Source organism: Rattus norvegicus, chromosome 3, assembly GCF_036323735.1.
Source record: "Rattus norvegicus strain BN/NHsdMcwi chromosome 3, GRCr8, whole genome shotgun sequence".
Taxonomy (NCBI): Eukaryota; Metazoa; Chordata; class Mammalia; order Rodentia; family Muridae; genus Rattus; species Rattus norvegicus.
Genome location: NC_086021.1, coordinates 43,613,915 through 43,633,898, shown reverse-complemented (window position 1 = coordinate 43,633,898; position 19,984 = coordinate 43,613,915). Strand labels below are relative to the sequence as shown.

Sequence of the window (19,984 nt, the reverse complement as noted above, 5' to 3'; positions counted from 1 at the left end):
AGTGAGGTTACTCAATCACAGAAAAACACACTTGGTGTGCACTCATTGATAAGTGGATATTAGCCAAAAAGCTTGAATTACCCAAGATGCAATCCACAGACCACAGGAATCTCAAGAAGGATGACAAAAATGCAGATGCTCCCACTCCTTTTTAAAAGGGGAAAAATATATCCATAGGAGGGGATATGGAAGCAAAGTTTAGAGCAGCGACTCAAAGAATGACCATTCAGAGACTCCCCCACATGTGGCCCATATAAATGCAGCCGCCAAAACTAGGTAAGACTGATGAAGCTAAAAAATGCATGCTGAAAGGGACCAGATATAGATCTCTGACATCCAGAGCATGTCCATTAGAAGAGGTCAATGCTAGCAGCAAACCACTGAACTGAGAACAGGACCCCTTTGGGAGTGGGGGTGGGAATTAGAGGAAGTATTGAAAAAGGTGAAGGAGCTTGGAACCCCATAAAAACAACAGTGCCAACCAACCAGAGCTTCCAGGGACTAAACCACTACCGAAAGACTATACATGGACTGACCCTGGGCTCCAACTGTATATGTAGCAGAGAATAGCTTTGTTGCGGCACCAGTGGAAGGGAAAGCCCTTGGTCCTTCCAACGTTGGACCCCCAATGTAGGGAAATGGGGGGGCAGTAAGGGGGAGTGCATGAGAGGAATACCCATATGGGGAGGGGGAGGGGAGGGGGTCTTATGGAAATCAGGAAGGGGAATAACATTTGAAATGAAAGTAAAGAAGTATATCTAATAAAAAAATTTAAAAATGTTTAAGTTGTAAAAGGAACTACTTACACAATAATGTTTAGAACATTTCTTGACCATCCTTCACCTCTAATTACTACACATGATTTGATGCTCAGGTCATACTCTAGAGAAAAAAAAAAGGACATGAAAATGGAGGTAGAAAAAATATCAATACTAAGTGATAGTTCTTAGGTGTAGTTGCATATCATTTTCTGATCCAGATAATAGGGTGTTGGTTTGAATACAGTGTCAACATCTACTGAACTCTGAGGGGGTGCATTTTTAATAATTCTTCTGATTTATTATTTACTAGAATAATTACTAAGACTAAGAATATAGTGGTTCGGGCTGGAGAGATGGCTCAGTGGTTAAGAGCACCGACTGCTCTTCCAGAGGTCCTGAGTTCAATTCCCAGCGACCACATGGTGGCTCACAACCATCTGTAATGGGCATGTCTGAAGTCAGCGACAATGTACTCACGTACATTAAATAAATAAATAAATAAATAAATAAATAAATAAATAAATAAATAAATAAATAAAAGAATATAGTGGTTCAGTAGAGCTGTGAGAAATATCTAGTTGTGAGAAGAACCGCAATAATCATATTCATCTTCTGTCTTCAGGCTTCCACCCATAGGAAGTCATGATATGCTAAACTCTAACAAAAATACCTTCAGGTCAAACATTAAAAAATCTCATTTTCCGGGGAGGCCAGGCTTGCGGCTGGGTGCAACTGTGTCTCCTTTACTTCGCCCTCCAGCCGTGGTGGCAGCAGCACAACTTCCAGATAGCGGAGTGGCCTCAGCTGCGAGCCGAGCGGTGGCAGCAGCGCCCTTCAGGACACCAGCAGATCACCTTTTCCCCGAGACTTCGCCATGGCTGAGTGTTGTGTACTGGTATGCCCACGGCCAATGTGTATCCCTCCACCCTACGCTGACCTTGGCAAAGCTGCCAGGGATATTTTCAACAAAGGATTTGGTTTGGGGTTGGTAAAGCTGGATGTGAAAACGATGTCATGCAGTGGTGGGGAATTTTCAATATCTGGCTCATCTAATACAGACACTGGTAAAGTCAGTGGGACCTTGGAGACCAAGTACAAATGGTGTGGGTATGCTCTGACTTTCACAGAGAAATGGAACACCAACAACACTCTGGGGACAGAGATTGCAATTGAAAACCAGATTTGTCAAGGTTTGAAACTGACCTTTGACACCATGTTTTCACCGAACACAGGAAAGAAAAGTGGTAAAATCAAGTCTGCTTACAAAAGAGAATGTATAAACCTTGGCTATGATGTTGATTTTGATTTCGATTTTGCTGGACATGCCATTCATGGGTCTTTGGTTACAAGGGCTGGCTTGCTGGGTACCAAATGACCTTTGACAGTGCCAAGTCAAAGCTGACAAGGAACAACTTCGCAGTCTGCTACAGGACTGGAGACTTCCAGCTACACACAAATGTAAATAATGGGACAGAATTTGGAGGATCAATTTATCAGAAAGTCTGTGGACCCCAGTGCACGGGGGCTCCCGGAAGAGGCGGCGCAGGCCCTCCTGGTTGCCGCCCTCACTGAGAGCTCAAATGCAGATCCCCACGAGCAACTTGAGCTGCAGAACCACAGGTAAGACCAACTTTTCTGCTCCAAGTGACCTGCCTGGTGGACTAAGGACACAGGCACCACAGGAACAGCTGAAGACCAGTAGACAGGAAAGACTACAAGCCTGAAAACAGAACACTCTGTTCCCATAACTGGCTGAAAGAAAACAGGAAAACAGGTCGACAGCACCCCTTACACACAGGCCTATAGGACAGTCTAGCCACTGTCAGAAATAGCAGAACACGGTAACACCAGAGACAACCTGATGGCGAGAGGCAAGCTCAGGAAACCAAGCAACAGAAACCAAGACTACATGGCATCATTGGAGCCCAATTCTCCCACCAATGCAAACACTGAATATCCAAACACACAAGAAAAGCAAGATCTAGATTTGAAATCATATTTGATCATGATGCTGGAGGACTTCAAGAAAGACATGAAGAACTCCCTTAGAGAAACACAGGAAAACATAAATAAACAAGTAGAAGCCTATAGAGAGGAATCACAAAAATCCCTGAAAGAATTCCAGGAAAACACAATCAAACAGTTGAAGGAATTAAAAATGGAAATAGAAGCAATAAAGAAAGGACACAGAGAAACAACAATGGATATAGAAAACCAAAGGAAGAGACAAGGAGCCTTAGATACAAGCATCACCAACAGAATACAAGAGATAGAAGAGAGAATCTCAGGAGCAGAAGATTCCATAGAAATCATCAACACAATGGTCAAAGAAAATGTAAAACGGAAAAAGCTACTGGTCGAAAACATACAGGAAATCCAGGACTCAATGAGAAGATCAAACCTAAGGATAATATGTATAGAAGAGAGTGAAGACTCCAACCTCAAAGGACCAGTAAATATTTTCAACAAAATCATAGAAGAAAGCTTCCCTAACCTAAAGAAAGAGATAACCAAAAACATACAAGAAGCCTACAGAACTACAAATAGATTGGACCAGAAAAGAAACTTCTCCCATCACATGATAGTCAAAATACCAAATGCACAAAATAAAGAAAGAATATTAAAAGCAATACGGGGAAAAGGTCAAGTAAAATATAAAGGCAGATCTATCAGAATCACACCAGACTTTTCTCCAGAGACTAAGAAAGCCAGAAGATCCTGGACAGATGTCATACAGACACTAAGAGAACACAACTGCCAGCCCAGGTTACTGTATCCTGCAAAACTCTCAATTAACATTGATGGAGAAACCAAGATATTCCATGACAAAACCAAATTTAAACAATGTCTTTCTACAAATCCCATGCTACAAAGGTAATAAATGGTAAAGCCCAACATAAGGATGCAAGCTACACCCTAGAAAAAGCAAGAAACTAATCATCATGATAACAAACAAAGAGAAGAAAAGCACACAAACATAATCACATCCAAATATGAATATAACAGGAAGCAATAATCACTATTCCTTAATATCTCTCAATATCAATGGTCTCAACTCCCCAATAAAAAGATATAGATTAACAAACTGGATATGCAATGAGGACCCTGCATTCTGCTGCCTACAGGAAACACACCTCAGAGACAAAGAGAGACACTACCTCAGAGTGAAAGGCTGGAAAACAACTTTCCAAGCAAATGGTCGGAAGAAGCAAGCTGGAATAGACATTTGAATATAGAATAAATTCGATTTTCAACTAAAAATCATCAAAAAAGATAAGGAAGGACACTTGATATTCATCAAATTAAAAATCCACCAAGATGAACTCTCAATCCTAAATATTTGTGCTCCGAATACAAGGGCACCTACATACATAAAAGAAACCTTACTAAAGCTCAAAGCACACATTGTACCTCACACAATAGTAGTAGGAGATTTCAACAACTCACTGTCATCAATGGACAGATCATGGAAAAAGAAATTATACACAGACATAGACAGACTAAGAGAAGTCATGAACCAAATGGACTTAACAGATATTTATAGAACATTCTATCCTAAAGCAAAAGGATATACATTCTTCTCAGCACCTCATGGTACTTTCTCCAAAATTGACCATATAATTGGTCATAAAACAGGCCTCAATAGATATAGAAAGATAGAGATAATCCCATGCGTCCTATCAGACCACCACGGCCTAAAGCTGGTCTTCAATAACAATAAGGGAAGAACACCCACATATACATGAAAGTTGAACAATGCTCTACTCAACGATAACCTGGTCAAGGAAGAAATAAAGAAAGAAATTAAAGACTTCTTAGAATTTAATGAAAATGAAGGTACAACATACCGAAACTTATGGCACACAATGAAAACTGTGCTAAGAGGAAAACTCATAGCTCTGAGTGCCTGAAGAAAGAAACAGGAGACAGCATATGTCAGCAGCTTGACAGCACACCTAAAAGCTCTAGAACAAAAAGAAGCAAATACACCCAGGAGTAGTAGAAAGCAGGAAATAATCAAACTCAGAGCTGAAATCAACCAAGTAGAAACAAAAAGGACCAGACAAAGAATCAACAGAACCACAAGTTGGTTCTTTGAGAAGATCAACAAGATAGATAAACCCTTAGCCAGACTAATGAGAGGACACAGAGAGTGTGTCCAAATTAACAAAATCAGAAATAAAAAGGGAGACATAACTACAGAATCAGAGGAAATTCAAAAAATCATCAGGTCCTACTACAAAAGCCTAAATTCAACAAAACTTGAAAATCTGCAGGAAATGATCAATTTCCTAGACAGATACCAGGTACCGAAGTTAAATCAGGAACAGATAAACCAGTTAAACAACCCCATAACTCCTAAAGAAATAGAAGCAGTCATTAAGTCTCCCAACCAAAAAGAGCCCAGGTCCAGACGGGTTTAGTGCAGAATTCTATCAGACCTTCATAGAAGACCTCATACCAATATTATCCAAACTATTCCACAAAATTGAAACAGATGGAGCCCTACCGAATTCCTTCTACGAAGCCACAATTACTCTTATACCTAAACCACACAAAGACACAACAAAGAAAGAGGCCTTCAGACCAATTTCCCCTATGAATATCAATGCAAAAATACTCAATAAAATTCTGGCAAACCGAATCCAAGAGCACATCAAAACAATCATTCACCATGATCAAGTAGGCTTCATCCCAGGCATGCAGGGATGGTCTAATGTATGGAAAACCATCAACATGATCCATTATATAAATAAACTAAAAGAACAAAACCACATAATCATTTTATTAGATGCTGAGAATGCATTTGACAAAATTCAACACCCCTTCATGATAAAAGTCCTGGAAAGAATAGGAATTCAAGGCACATACCTAAACATAGTAAAAGTCATATACAGCAAACCAGTTGCTAACATTAAACTAAATGGAGAGAAACTTGAAGCAATCCCACTAAAATCAGGGACTAGACAAGGCTGCCCACTCTCTCCCTACTTATTCAAATTAGTTCTTGAAGTTCTAGCCAGAGCAATCACAGGACAAAAGGAGATCAAGGGGATACAGATCGGAAAAGAAGAAGTCAAAATATCACTATTTGCAGATGATATGATAGTATATTTAAGTGATCCCAAAAGTTCCACCAGAGAACTACTAAAGCTGATAAACACCTTCAGCAAAGTTGCTGGATATAAAATAAACTCAAATAAATCAGTAGCCTTCCTCGACACAAAAGAGAAACGAGCCGAGAAAGAAATTGTGGAAATGACACCCTTCATAATAGTACCAAATAATATAAAATACCTCAGTGTGACTTTAACCAAGCAAGTAAAAGATCTGTACAATAAGAACTTCAAGACTCTGAAGAAAGAAATTGAAGAAGACCTCAGAAGATGGAAAGATCTCCCATGCTCATGGATTGGCAGGATTAATATAGTAAAAATGGCCATTTTACCAAAAGCGATCTACAGATTCAATGCGATCCCCATCAAAATACCAATCCAATTCTTCAGAGAGTTAGACAGAACAATTTGCAAATTCATCTGGAATAACAAAAAAACCCAGGATACCTAAAACTATCATCAATAATAAAAGGACTTCTGGGGGAATCACTATCCCTGAACTCAAGCAGTATTACAGAGCAATAGTGATAAAAAACTGCATGGTATTGGTACAGAGACAGACAGATAGACCAATGGAATAGAATTGAAGACCCAGAAATGAACCCACACACCTATGGTCACTTGATTTTTGACAAAGGAGCCAAGACCATCCAATGGAAAAAAGATAGCCTTTTCAGCAAATGGTGCTGGTTCAACTGGAGGTCAGCATGTAGAAGAATGCAGATCGATCCATGCTTGTCACCATGTACAAAGCTTAAGTCCAAGTAGATCAAGGACCTCCACATCAAACCGGATACACTCAAACTAATCAAAGAAAAAGTGGGGAAGCATCTCGAACACATAGGCACTGGAGAAAATTTCCTGAACAAAACACCAATGTCTTATGCTCTAAGATCAAGAATCAACAAATGGGATCTCATAAAACTACAAAGCTCCTGTAAGGCAAAGGACACTGTGGTTAGGACAAAATGGCAACCAACAGATTGGGAAAAGATCTTTACCAATCCTACAACAGATAGAGGTCTTATATCCAAAATATACAAAGAACTCAAGAAGTTAGACTGCAGGGAGACAAATAACCCTATTAAAAAATGGGGTACAGAGCTAAACAAAGAATTCACAGCTGAGGAATGTCGAATGGCTGAGAAACACCTAAAGAAATGTTCAACATCTTTAGTCATAAGGGAAATGCAAATCAAAACAACCCTGAGATTTCACCTCACACCAGTGAGAATGGCTAAGATCAAAACTCAGGTGACAACAGATACTGGTGAGGATGTGGAGAAGGAGGAACACTCCTCCATTGTTGTGGGATTGCAGACTGGTAAAACCATTCTGGAAATCAGTCTGGAGGTTCCTCAGAAAATTGGACATTGAACTACCTGAGGATCCAGCTATACCTCTCTTGGGCATATACACAAAAGATGCCCCAACATATAACAAAGACACAAGCTCCACTATGTTCATAGCAGCCTTATTTATAATAGCCAGAAGCTGGAAAGAACCCAGATGCCCTTCAACAGAGGAATGGATACAGAAAATGTGGTACATCTACACAGTGAAATATTACTCAGCTATCAAAAACAATGACTTTATGAAATTCACAGGCAAATGGATGGAACTGGAAAATATCATCCTGAGTGAGGTAACCCAATCACAGAAAAAACACACATGGTATGTACTCATTGATAAGTGGCTGTTAGCCCAAATGCTTGAATTACTCTAGATGCACAGAACACATGAAACTCAAGAAGGATGACAAAAATGTGAATGTTTCACTCCTTCTTTAAAAGGGGAAGAAGAATACCCTTGGCAGGGAATAGGGAGGCAAAGTTTAGAACAGAGGCTCAAGGAACACCCATTCAGAGCCTGCCTCACATGTGGCCCATACATATACAACCACCAAACTAGATAAGATGGATGAAGCAAAAAAGTGCAGGCCGACAGGAACTGGATATAGATCTCTCCTGAGAGACAAAGCCAGAATACAGCAAATACATAGGTGAATGCCAGCAGCAAACCACTGAACTGAGAATTGGACCCCTGTTTAAGGAATCAGAGAAAGGACTGGAAGAGCTTGAAGGGACTGGAGACCCCATATGAACAAGAATGCCAACCAACCAGAGCTTCCAGGGACTAAGCCACTACCCAAAGACTATACATGGACTGACCCTGGGCTCCAACCTCATAGGCAGCAATGAATAGCCTAGTAGGGGCACCAGTGGAAGGGGAAACCCTTGGTCCTGCCAAGACTGAACACCTAGTGAATGTGATGTTGGGGGGAGGGTGGTAATGGGGGGAGGATGGGGAGGGGAACAGTGATAAAGAAGGGGAGGGGGAGGGGTTACGGGGATGTTGGCCGGGAAACTGGGAAGGGGATTAACAATCGGAATGTAAATAAGAAATACTCAAGTTAATAAAGATTAGAAAGAAAGAAAAAGAAAGAGAGAGAGAGAGAGGGGGGGGGGGAGGGAGGGAGGGAGGGAGAAAAAAAAGAAAGAAAGAAAGAAAGAAAGAAAGAAAGAAAGAAAGAAAGAAAGAAAGTATGTGAAGATTTTGACACTTCAGTAAACCTTGCTTGGACATCAGGTACCAACTGCACTCGTTTTGACATTATAGCTAAATACCAGTTGGACCCCACTGCTTCTATTTCTGCAAAGGTCAACAACTCTAGTTTAATTGGAGTGGGCTATGCTCAGACTCTGAGGCCTGGTGTGAAGCTTACACCGTCTGCTCTGGTATATGGGAAGAGCTTTAATGCTGGAGGCCACAAACTTGGGCTTGACTTGGAATTGGAGGTTTAATCCAGTTAAAAGAAACCTCTGGGAATGGATATCAGAAGATTTGGCCTTAATATATTTCCATGCAACCAGCAAAAGGTGATCACATGAAAGGATGATTAAGCAAGAGCTGTGTTTTAAATATTTAGACAGTCACCCATTGGCTGCTTTCTAGTTAGATGGTTATCTCGTTATATCAGTGCTGCTGTTGCGGCCTCCTCTACATTATTTAATGTTAACTGTTAAATGTTCTACCCACCAATGATGAAATAGACATTTATGAAAACTGTATAAAAAAGAATCTCATTTTCTCTCTCTGTTGCAGTTTAGAATTATAAATGTCATATGAGTCTACTCTGGAAAATGCAGTAACTGTACATTTCCTAAGTTTGAATGCACTTTTAGTGATTCACTAATTGAAAAAGTGTGTTTCAATTTTATTTTAATCTCTGTTTTGTTATTTGTTTAGTTCACTATTCTAGGTATTAGCTACAAGAGCACACAAAATCTGATCCTGATTCTTGGAAAGAAGTGGTGAGAAACGGAACTAAATGAATTTATAATAAGCTTATCTGGTGGGAGTTGTTAGATATAAAGCAAGAATGATAAATCTAGTCTGGCTTCAAACTCACAGAGATCTGCCTGCATCTGTCTCCTGAGTGTAAGGATTAAAGGTATGAACCACCACTGTGAAACCCAATAAGGGGGCTTGTTAAAGGGACAATGGTATAGTGACCCCTAGAAACAGAGTAACCTTGGTAATCTGAAAGGGCTTATGAATATCTTTAAGACAACTCAAGAAAGAGAGTGTGGCTACAAAGGAAAAGTTGGAGAGAGGTGTTTGAAAACTTGGCTGATAGCTGGAATCTACAATACTAATATCATAGTGAGTCTGAAGCTTAATTGGGAAGTAGTATGATATCATATACATCCTTTTGGAAGATGCAAGCAAAAGAGAAACTACAATGGTAGTATGGAGATCCATGTAATAAGTTTGTATACTATGGATAGAACATAGTAAGGGCATTTCTCTTTGATAATTTATGTTTACATGTGTTAAACTCATGCTTATTATCTAAATAAGTGCGCAAAAATAGCCAAACAGTAATTGGAGATTAGTAATAACACTTGAATACTTCAGATTAGAGAACAAAACTTGAAATTTATTCACTAGAAATTTTTAAAGCCAGAACTAAATGTTATCAGAAGGTAAGAGCTGGAGAAGATGAGATGGCAAGGTTCTTGGTACTCTTTTTTTTTTAATTTAGAGAATACTTTATTAGTTTTTGTAATCAAACCCACGTAGATAAGACCTTACATATTTAATACAGTGTGTTACCCCTGTACAAATGGAAAAAACTTAAGTTCAACATTTCTAGACCAATATGGCTGTTAATTTCTGTACAGTGCCAACTCAACACAGTAAACGGGGATACTTTTTTCCAAAGTTGACAGCACAGCTAAAGTTTCAAAAAATTCAAATTATATATCTGTATATATATATTTATATTTATATAAAAAGACCAATAATAGCAGTGTGTTATGCATCAACAGCAGCAACAGCTTTTCCAGGTTCTGTAGTCATCTGAACAAAACTGTAGAGACATCCAGCACACTCCATTAAAAAAAAAAAAAGTAAAAAAACAAAACCCAAGAAAACAGCACAGTTCTGTTACTCTTGCGGTACCTGGCACCATTTTTTTTTAAATTAGCTTCTCAATCATCATCTGGAAAGAAAACATTCTGAGCAACATCATTAAAAACAGCTCTGATAAAGCACGGTCACTACTACGTATCATAAAGCAGGTACAAGCTATTTTACATCCACAGAGGTATGATACAGTACTGTCCTACATCTATAATACTAGAGGATACAATTTAAAAGGCATTATTTGAGACTTGATTCTACTTTTCCAGCAGAGGGCCCAAAGGATGGTGTGACACAGCTTTGTAAAGAAACATACTCTAGACAGGATTTCCTTTCACTAGTGGCACAGTTCTAAGGATTCATTCTCTCCATGAATGTCAGCTAAAACCGTTATTAAAAAAATGAAATATCCCTAGAACAAAACCGTATAACCACCAGATTCACATGAAGATGACCTTGTGGAGACAAGCTGGACCTCACCTTACCAACAAGCTATCAAATCTGTTATGTTTAAACAGTGAGACCTCCAAGGAAGGAGATGCCAAGTAGTGCTTCAAAGCTTCAGACCACAATCAAACACAGCATCCTTTTCAACAGAAGCAGAAGCTCATCTGAATATGCTCAAGGATGCTGACATCAACATTTAATCATCTCCTCACTCATCCAGGAAGAAGGGGAGATCAGTTACTACTGTACCTTATTGTGTTCAACCAAATCACCATGTTACAAAAATAGCAAGCTGCCATAATAAAAAATAAGGCTCCTCTATCCAGCACCAGATAGCATCATTTTACTTTCAAGCCTAGAAATTGCACACTTGTATATAAACCAATCGAAGATGAGGATTGAGAGTTCATCTTGGTGGATTTTTCCTTTGATGAATATAAAGTGTCCTTCCTTATCTTTTTTGATGACTTTTAATTGAAAAATGATTTTATTTGATATTAGAATGGCTACTCCAGCTTGCTTCTTCTGACCATTTGCTTGGAAAGTTGTTTTCCAGCCTTTCACTCTGAGGTAGTGTCTGTCTTTGTCTCTGAGGTGTGTTTCCTGTAGGCAGCAGAATGCAGGGTCCTCATTGCGTATCCAGTTTGTTAATCTATGTCTTTTTATTGGGGAGTTGAGGCCATTGATGTTGAGAGATATTAAGGAATAGTGATTATTGCTTCCTGTTATATTCATATTTGGATGTGAGGTTATGTTTGTGTGCTTTTCTTCTCTTTGTTTTGTTGCCAAGATGATTAGTTTCTTGCTTCTTCTAGGGTATAGCTTGCCTCCTTATGTTGGGCTTTACCCTTTATTATCCTTTGTAGTGCTGGATTTGTAGAAAGGTATTGTGTAAATTTGGTTTTGTCATGGAATATCTTGGTTTCTCCATCTATGTTAATTGAGAGTTTTGCAGGATACAGTAACCTGGGCTGGCAGTTGTGTTCTCTTAGTGTCTGTATGACATCTGTCCAGGATCTTCTGGCCTTCATAGTTTCTGGCGAAAAGTCTGGTGTGATTCTGATAGGTCTGCCTTTATATGTTACTTGACCTTTTTCCCTTACTGCTTTTAATATTCTTTCTTTATTTTGTACGTTTGGTGTTTTGACAATTATGTGACGGGAGGTGTTTCTTTTCGGTCCAATCTATTTGGAGTTCTGTAGGCTTCTTGTATGCCTATGGGTATCTCTTTTTTTAGGTTAGGGAAGTTTTCTTCTATGATTTTGTTGAAGATATTTACTGGTCCTTTGAGCTGGGAGTCTTCACTCTCTTCTATACCTATTATCCTTAGGTTTGATCTTCTCATTGAGTCCTGGATTTCCTGTATGTTTATGACCAGTAGCTTTTTCCGCTTTACATTATCTTTGACAATTGAGTCAATGATTTCTATGGAATCTTCTGCTCCCGAGATTCTCTCTTCCATCTCTTGTATTCTGTTGGTGAAGCTTGTATCTACAGCTCCTTGTCTTTTCTTTTGATTTTCTATGTCCAGGGTTGTTTCCATGTGTTCTTTCTTGATTGCTTCTATTTCCATTTTTAATTCCTTCAACTGTTTGATTGTGTTTTCCTGGAATTCTTTCAGGGATTTTTGCGATTCCTCTCTGTAGGCTTCTACCTGTTCTCTAAGAAAGTTCTTTATGTCTTTCTTGAAGTCCTCCAGCATCATGATCAAATATGATTTTGAAACTAGATCTTGCTTTTCTGGTGTGTTTGGATATTCCGTGTTTGCTTTGGTGGGAGATTTGGGCTCCGATGATGCCATGTAGTCTTGGTTTCTGTTGCTTGGGTTCCTGCGCTTGCCTCTTGCCATCAGATTATCTCTAGTGTTACTTTGTTCTGCTATTTCTGACCGTGGCTAGACTGTCCTATAAGCCTGTGTGTCAGGAGTGCTGTAGACCTGTTTTCCTGTTTTCTTTCAGCCAGTTATGGGGACAGAGTGTTCTGCTTTCGGGCGTGTAGTTTTTCCTCTCTACAGGTCTTCAGCTGTTCCTGTGGGCCTGTGTCTTGAGTTCACCAGGCAGGTTTCTTGCAGGGGAAAAGTTGGTCCTACCTGTGGTTCCAAGGCTCAAGTTTGCTCGTGGGGTACTGCCTAAGTCCTCTCCTCGGCGGCAGCAACCGGGAAGATCTGCGCCGCTCTTTCCGGGAGCCTCCGTGCACCAGGGTTCCAGATGGCGTTTGGTGTTTTCCTCTGGCGTCTGGATGTGCACAGAGTGCAGTCTCTTCTGGTTTCCCAGGCGTGTCCGCCTCTCTGAAGGTTTAGCTCTCCCTCCCACGGGATTTGGGTGCAGAGAACTGTTTATCCAGTCTGTTTCCTTCAGGTTCCGGCGGTGTCTCAGGCGCAGGGGTCCTGCCGCTCCTGGGCCCTCCCCTACGGGAACCCAGAGGCCTTATACAGTTGCCTCTTGGGCCAGGGATGTGGGCAGGGGTGGGCAGTGTTGGTGGTCTCCTCCGCTCTGCAGCCTCAGGAGTGTCTACCTGATCAGGCGGTGAGGTCTCTCTCCCACGGGGTTTGGGAGCAGAGAGCTGCTGCGGGCCGGGCGGTTCTTGGTACTCTTAAGAGTATAGCACAATCAGCAAAATTAACAAGAAAGCAAGCTAATGTAGAGAAACCATAACCAGATCATCTGTGTTACCTTCAGCTTGAAACTCTCTCCATGAAAGACTGGTTGGCTCACCAATCTTTTTAAAAAATTTTATTAGTAATTAAATCTGCTCTTTGACAGTTTCACACACGAACACTCTTATTCCTCATTCTCTTCTAGCTCTCTACCACTTGTCTTCCTATCCTTATCCCCACAAATATCTCTCTCATACTCATGCCTTTTAATTTTTGTGACTCTCTGGGATTAAGAAAAGCCATCTGTGTGCCTAAGGTCTTGCTTGACCCATAGGCTAGACTATGATAAGCTGAGTAGAAGACTGTGATTCCTTCAACTCCAGGAACTATCAATAGCCACTATTTCACTAGTGAAGTGTGGGGACATGTGAGCCTATTGTCCTTCCAAGACTGATTGCTGAAATGACCAGTCTTGTGTGGGCCCACAAGAAGATAACCACAGTTGTTGTGAAATGATTACAATAATTGTATTGGGTCTAGAGAACTGTACAATGTGGTACTGCATTCTAACTTCCAGCTATTACTGATGTCTCATGCTTTCTTCCTCAGTGTTACCTATACCTTAGTGAAGGTAGCATAAATGGCTTCTTCATTAAAGAAAGGATTGCAAAGGCCTATATCCTAAAGTGTTAAACCTGTTTCTGGATATTTGAGTTTCAAAACATATAGTTACAACCTTAATGTATTTTTGTGTTTGCCTATAGTGTGAGAAAGGGACCTAATTCATTTTTCTGTGTATCAATGTCTATTTTTTACAAAATCATTTGTTAAAAAAATATTATTTTTCTCACTATGTGTTCTTGGAAACTTTACTGAAAAGCATTTGATCACAGATTTATTTACTGGCCTTCCCAGTCTGTTCTGCCTGACTGTATGTATATTTACATGCCCATTACTTTATTTGACACTAAAATATATCTAGAGGACATCATCAGATGTATGAGATGCAACATTTGCATACAACATCACAGAAAGAGACACCGTTGAAGTTCTGGTTAGCAAGTAAAGATACTTGAGAGGAAAGCTTGATCCCAAAATCAGACAAATGCTCAGTTACAAGCAAGTTTGGTGGTGTTCAGAAAGCTTTGGTTCATTTGATTTATGAACTAAACAAGGTATTTCAGTATTACCAACAACACACTGTATATGCAGTATTTAAATACAAGTAACAAATGAGTTAGAAGCTATGTGGTATCTGCTGACATTTTATGAAACACTAATAGTAAGAGAATAAATTTAAGATGTATTTCTCAACCTGAGAACTTTAAAATTGAAAGTGGATGTCACGTCACAATAAAGGCATCATCAAGAAGTAAAAAATCAACAGCTTATCATGATAATTGTCTATGTCAAAGGACAAAGCACTTAAAACTCAGTGTGCAAAGGTCCCCAGGATCAATTACTTGGTGTGTACCTGGTTTGGGTGAGCAAACAGCTATCTTTACATTGATAAGTACATATACCACCAGATTGAGAATTTGATACTTTGGTTTTTAAAAGTTGTACAACCTTGAATTTTATATTGAAAGCATTAATGATAGAACAAGATATAGAAGCATATATGGTTGTTGGCAATGATTTATTCTAGGAAAAACAGCTATGATTGTAAGTATTCATTCTTTCTAGGACAAAGTATATTCTGCTTTTACTTTGAGACATGTACACTACAATGTTCTTACTTTATGATAATAGAAAGAAAACCTAAGTTATAGTTCACTTTAAGTTATGTTTGGAGTGGAGAAAGTTCTTCTATTTGGGATCATTATAAATAGTAAGAAGAAAATAAGTAAGATTGCTATCAAGCTCCAGTATATGTTTCCAAATTTAATTGCATTTTAATTTAAATAAATAAATATGTTATATCTTTTACATACTTAAATGTGCTTTAAGGACCTCCCTTTGGGACCAACCTTTCCCTACCAAGGATCCTCTAGTCTATTCATTTGTCATAAAGTAGACAATTTCTCATTTCATTTTGAGACTCGGTGTGTCATGTGATATTTTTCTGGAAACTATTTTATGAGTGGATGTTTTTGCTGAAGCAGACCCACAGAATGTTTTTCTGAGAACAGACACATCATGTTTTTCTGAAAGGGCATGTGATATTTAGCTTAAGAAAAACGTGATGTTTAGAAAGGTATAATATAACCCAACAGATAGTGGATGACACTGTGTGACATTGGTTTGCTTTGCCACTCTTTGTTGGTCTCATTAGACTTTGCTGATGCTGGTCTTCACAGACGATACTGTGGTGTTGGTTTGCCTTGTCTTCTTCACTGATCCTTGTTTGTGGTGACTTTGTGGACAGAAACCAAAGAACTTCTGGTGGTGTTCTGGTGGCTTCTTGCCATGTGGCTCTGATTGACAGAGCCTCAGGGTTTCTTCTGGATAAAATTGCCATTGCTGATTTGTGGATGGTGTTTGCAAATGGATTAAGCTATGACTGCTGATTTGTGTGAACTGAGCAGTTGCTATCCTGACAACAAAATTGGAATTGCCCCCAAAAAATTATTCTGAACATGTCTACATCCTCTTTTACCCTATTATCATTTCCTTTCCACTCCCTCTGGTGGGTGGTGAGGTAGAAGGTAGGTTAAAGTGTTTAAATACCCTTATTAAACTAGGTTTTGAAAAATACAAGCCTACAAAGACTTGCCAAACATAAAATCAATCCCATTCCACTCCAGTTTTTGACAAGAATTACAGCTCCTTTTAACACATTCTAGATCCTATGTTCCTCCCACAAAGACCTCTCCAGCTACAAACTTTGCCTGCAGACCTGCCACTCACTTGATTTAAGACTCACAGTAGCCCTACACCAACTGCCTGCCAGGGTCCCTAGCATTGTTCTATCTGAATCTAAGATACAAAACCAGTCCAGCTACTAATGAGACCTTGTTGCAAACTCTTTGACCAAAAGTATAAGTCTGCAACAGAGAAGCAGAAGACATGGTATGGATTCTGTTCCACAAATATATCCCAACCCTGCTATGAATTAACCCACTCCTGAATATTATAAGTACTACTGGTAAAAATGACTTCAACAGACATAGAAAGAAAACTTCACCCAACTTACTAACTTCAGAAGTGCAAATCTTAACTATACATGTAAACGAAACTATATATGTAAAACCAAAGTAGCATGTTTCTTCCCTGAAACAAAATTCTCATTATAATGACCCCTACTAAAAAATTTTATCCCAAAAACTCTTAGGAAAACAATTTAAAAGAATGATTACAGAGGCCCCATATGTGCAAAATCCAATCTCTCCAAACCAGCCAGATTTCCTATCTCACTTTCCAGAGTATAGCCTGATGAGCTTCCTTGACCTCGTACTCAACATCTTCTCCTCAACATGCCACACGTAGCCCTGGTCCCATATACTGTGCCCTAGCCTAGTTGGGCTTCCCCTGACTTCTCTCAAAATGGTCTGTAAGATTCGATTAAGACTTTCTCTACCTATCTCACATACGTTCCTTTCATGCCATATTCAAGTTTTATGTTCTTTTCCCCATTATCACATACCCTTAGAATCCACTCCCAAGAATATTTCCTAGACTTATGCTTGAATGAAATGGCAAACTCTTTAGTAGTGTAGCACACTTCCTTAGGGATAATATTTTCTATTTTCCTTCTAGGAGACTGTTAGCTTTTAGTCTGGATAAAGATCTAGAGACAACTCAAGATGGAACTTCATTTTTGCTATAATTTTCAGCCAATTTTCATTATAAAATGAGGGCTTCATTTTGATTTTCAGCAACTTGAGCTCTATGGATTCTGGAATAAAAGATTTTCTTCCATGGGACAGTAAGAAATTTTTAGACCCCAAATGCCTGCCACCTGGGTCTCCAGCAAGCCCAACAGCCTTGACATCTGCCTTCTCCCTTCTGCACTTCATCTTCTGGTCTACATATCTAACCACAATCCCAAAATGCCTGCATCAGTGCCACCAGGTAAAACCCCAAACCCAACTCTCAGACTGCAGGACCCTCTGGGTAAACTTAGCAATAGTGAGCTATTTCCTACACTCTCCACACTCCATTTCCTGGATCACAGCTTCCCCAGAATACCTGGAGGTTTGGTATCACCCAGGACAACCAGAAATCTGAAGATATCAGTGACTAACAGGTCCTCCTGCATCCATGGAAGTCTGCTGCCATGAAGGACAATCAACTCTACTTGCAATTCTAGAGGCCTGCTGACATCAGGGTCTACCAGCTCTAATTGAAGTCACAGAGGCTGGCTCCCATCAGAAACTACCAGGCCTGCCAACATTAAGGACAAACAGATGCCTAAAAGCCATCTTAAGAACACAATCAACTAAACACAGGGGAATATGACCCTACTAGAACCTACCTATCCTATAATAGCAAATCTTGAATATCTTAATCCACCTGAATATCAAAAAAATGACCTTAAATATTATCTTATGATAAAGGTCTGTAAAGAGGAAATGGGGGTGATCCCTCAAAGAAATACAGGAAAATACAATGAAATAGGTAGGTCCTTAAAGAAGACATGAATAAATATAAAGAAATACAAGTTAACACAATCAATCAGGTGAAAGAAATGAACAAAACTATTCAAGACCTGAAAAAAGAAATTCAAGTAATAAAGAAAACACAAACTGAAACAACCTGAAGGTGGAAAACGTATGAAACAGAATAAGAACTACAGACATAAACATCACAAACAGAATACAAAATATGGAAGAAATAATCTCAGGCATAGAAGAGACCATGGAAGAAATTCCTAAGGCTAATAAAGAAAACACTAAAGTTCTAAACAGTTCCTAACACAAAACATCCAAGAAATTTTAGACACTATGAAAAGACCAGACCTAAGAATAATAGAAATAGAAGACTCCCAACTCAAAGGCCCAGAAAATATCTTCAACAAAATCATAGAAGAAAATTCCCCTAACCAAAAGAAAGAGAAGCCTATAAACATACAGGAAGCTTATAGGACACTAGAATAGAATAAAAAAGAAAATCTTCCCACCACATAATAATCAAAACACTAAATGTACCGAACACAGGAAGATTATTAAAAGCCACAAGGGATGTAGGTCAAGTACCATATGAATACAGACCTATTAGAATTACATTACACTTCTTAAAAGAGACATTAAAAGCCAAAAGAGTCTGGGCAAATGTCTTACAGTCTCTAAGAGATAACAAATTCCAGCCCAGACTATTATTCCCAGCAAAACTTTTAATCACCATAGATGGAGAAAACATGATAAAACCAAATTTAAACAATATCTTTTCAATAATCTAGCCCTACAGTGGATTCTAGAAGGAAAACTCCAACACAAAGAGAGTAACTACACTGCCCCCAAAAAATTCACAAGAAATAGTTAATTCCATACTAGCAAAACCAAAAGAACACACACACAACACCAATATCAAACTATCAGAAACTAACAATCATTTGTCATTAATTTCTCGCAGAATCAATGGTCTCAATTCCCCAACAAAAAGTCACAGCCTTACAGAGTGGATTTATAAACAGGATCTTTCATTTTGTTGCATATAAGAAACACATGCCAGCAACAAAGATAGACATTAACTCAAAGTGAAGGGCTTAAAGGTTTTACAGGCAACTGGACACAAGTTACAAGCTGGGATAGCCATTTTAATATCTAATAAAATAGACTTTCAACAAAAGTAATCAAAAGAGATGCAGAAGACCACTTGATATTCATCAAAGGAAAAAATCCACCAAGCTGACTTCTGTTGCCACCTATACTTGAAATGCAAGAGCACCCACATTCATAAGAAAAATATTACTAAAGCTTAAATCACATAACAAACCTCATACATTAATAGTGGGAAACATCAACACTACATTCTCACCAATTGACAGGCCAACATGACAGAAACTAAACAGAAAAATAATGAAACTAGCATAGATTTTGAATCAAATGAACCTAACACATATCCATAAAATATTTTACCCAAATAGAAAATATACCTTCTCAGCACCTCATGTAACCTTCTCTAAAAACACCATATACTGGGTCACAAAATAAGCCTCAAATAATACAAGAAAATTGAAATAACTCCTATCAGACCATTATGGATTAAAGCTGGACTTCAACAGCAGAAACAACAAAAAGCTTACATACTCATGAAAACTGACTACTCTCTACCCAATAATCACTGGTCCAGGGGACACAATGAAAGCAGTACTAAGAGAAAGTTCATAGCACTAAGTGACTTCATAAACAAATTAGAGATATCTCATACTAGCAATTTAACAGCAAACCTGAAAACTCTAGAAGAAAATAAGCAAACACATCCAAGAGGAGTAGATGGCAGGAAATAACAAATTTGAGGCTGAAATCAATGAATTAGAAAGAAAGTTAGAAAGAAAAGAACAATACAGAGAATCAACAGAAACAAAAGCAGGTTCTTTGAAAAAAAAAACAACAAGATAGACAAACTCTTAGCCATAGTAATTAAAAGGCAGAGAGACAGTACTCAAGTTAACAAAATCAGAAATGAAAAGGGATACATAACAACAGAGAATGAGGAAATTCAAAAAATTATTAGGTCTGTACTTCAAAAAA

The 19,984-nt window shown here is 38.8% G+C and overlaps 1 pseudogene; it reads left to right on the top strand.

Moving 5' to 3' along the window:
• The first annotated feature begins 1,620 nt into the window (after positions 1 to 1,620).
• On the top strand, positions 1,621 to 8,751 carry Vdac2-ps3 (voltage-dependent anion channel 2, pseudogene 3; annotated as a pseudogene).
• The last annotated feature ends 11,233 nt before the right edge of the window (positions 8,752 to 19,984 follow it).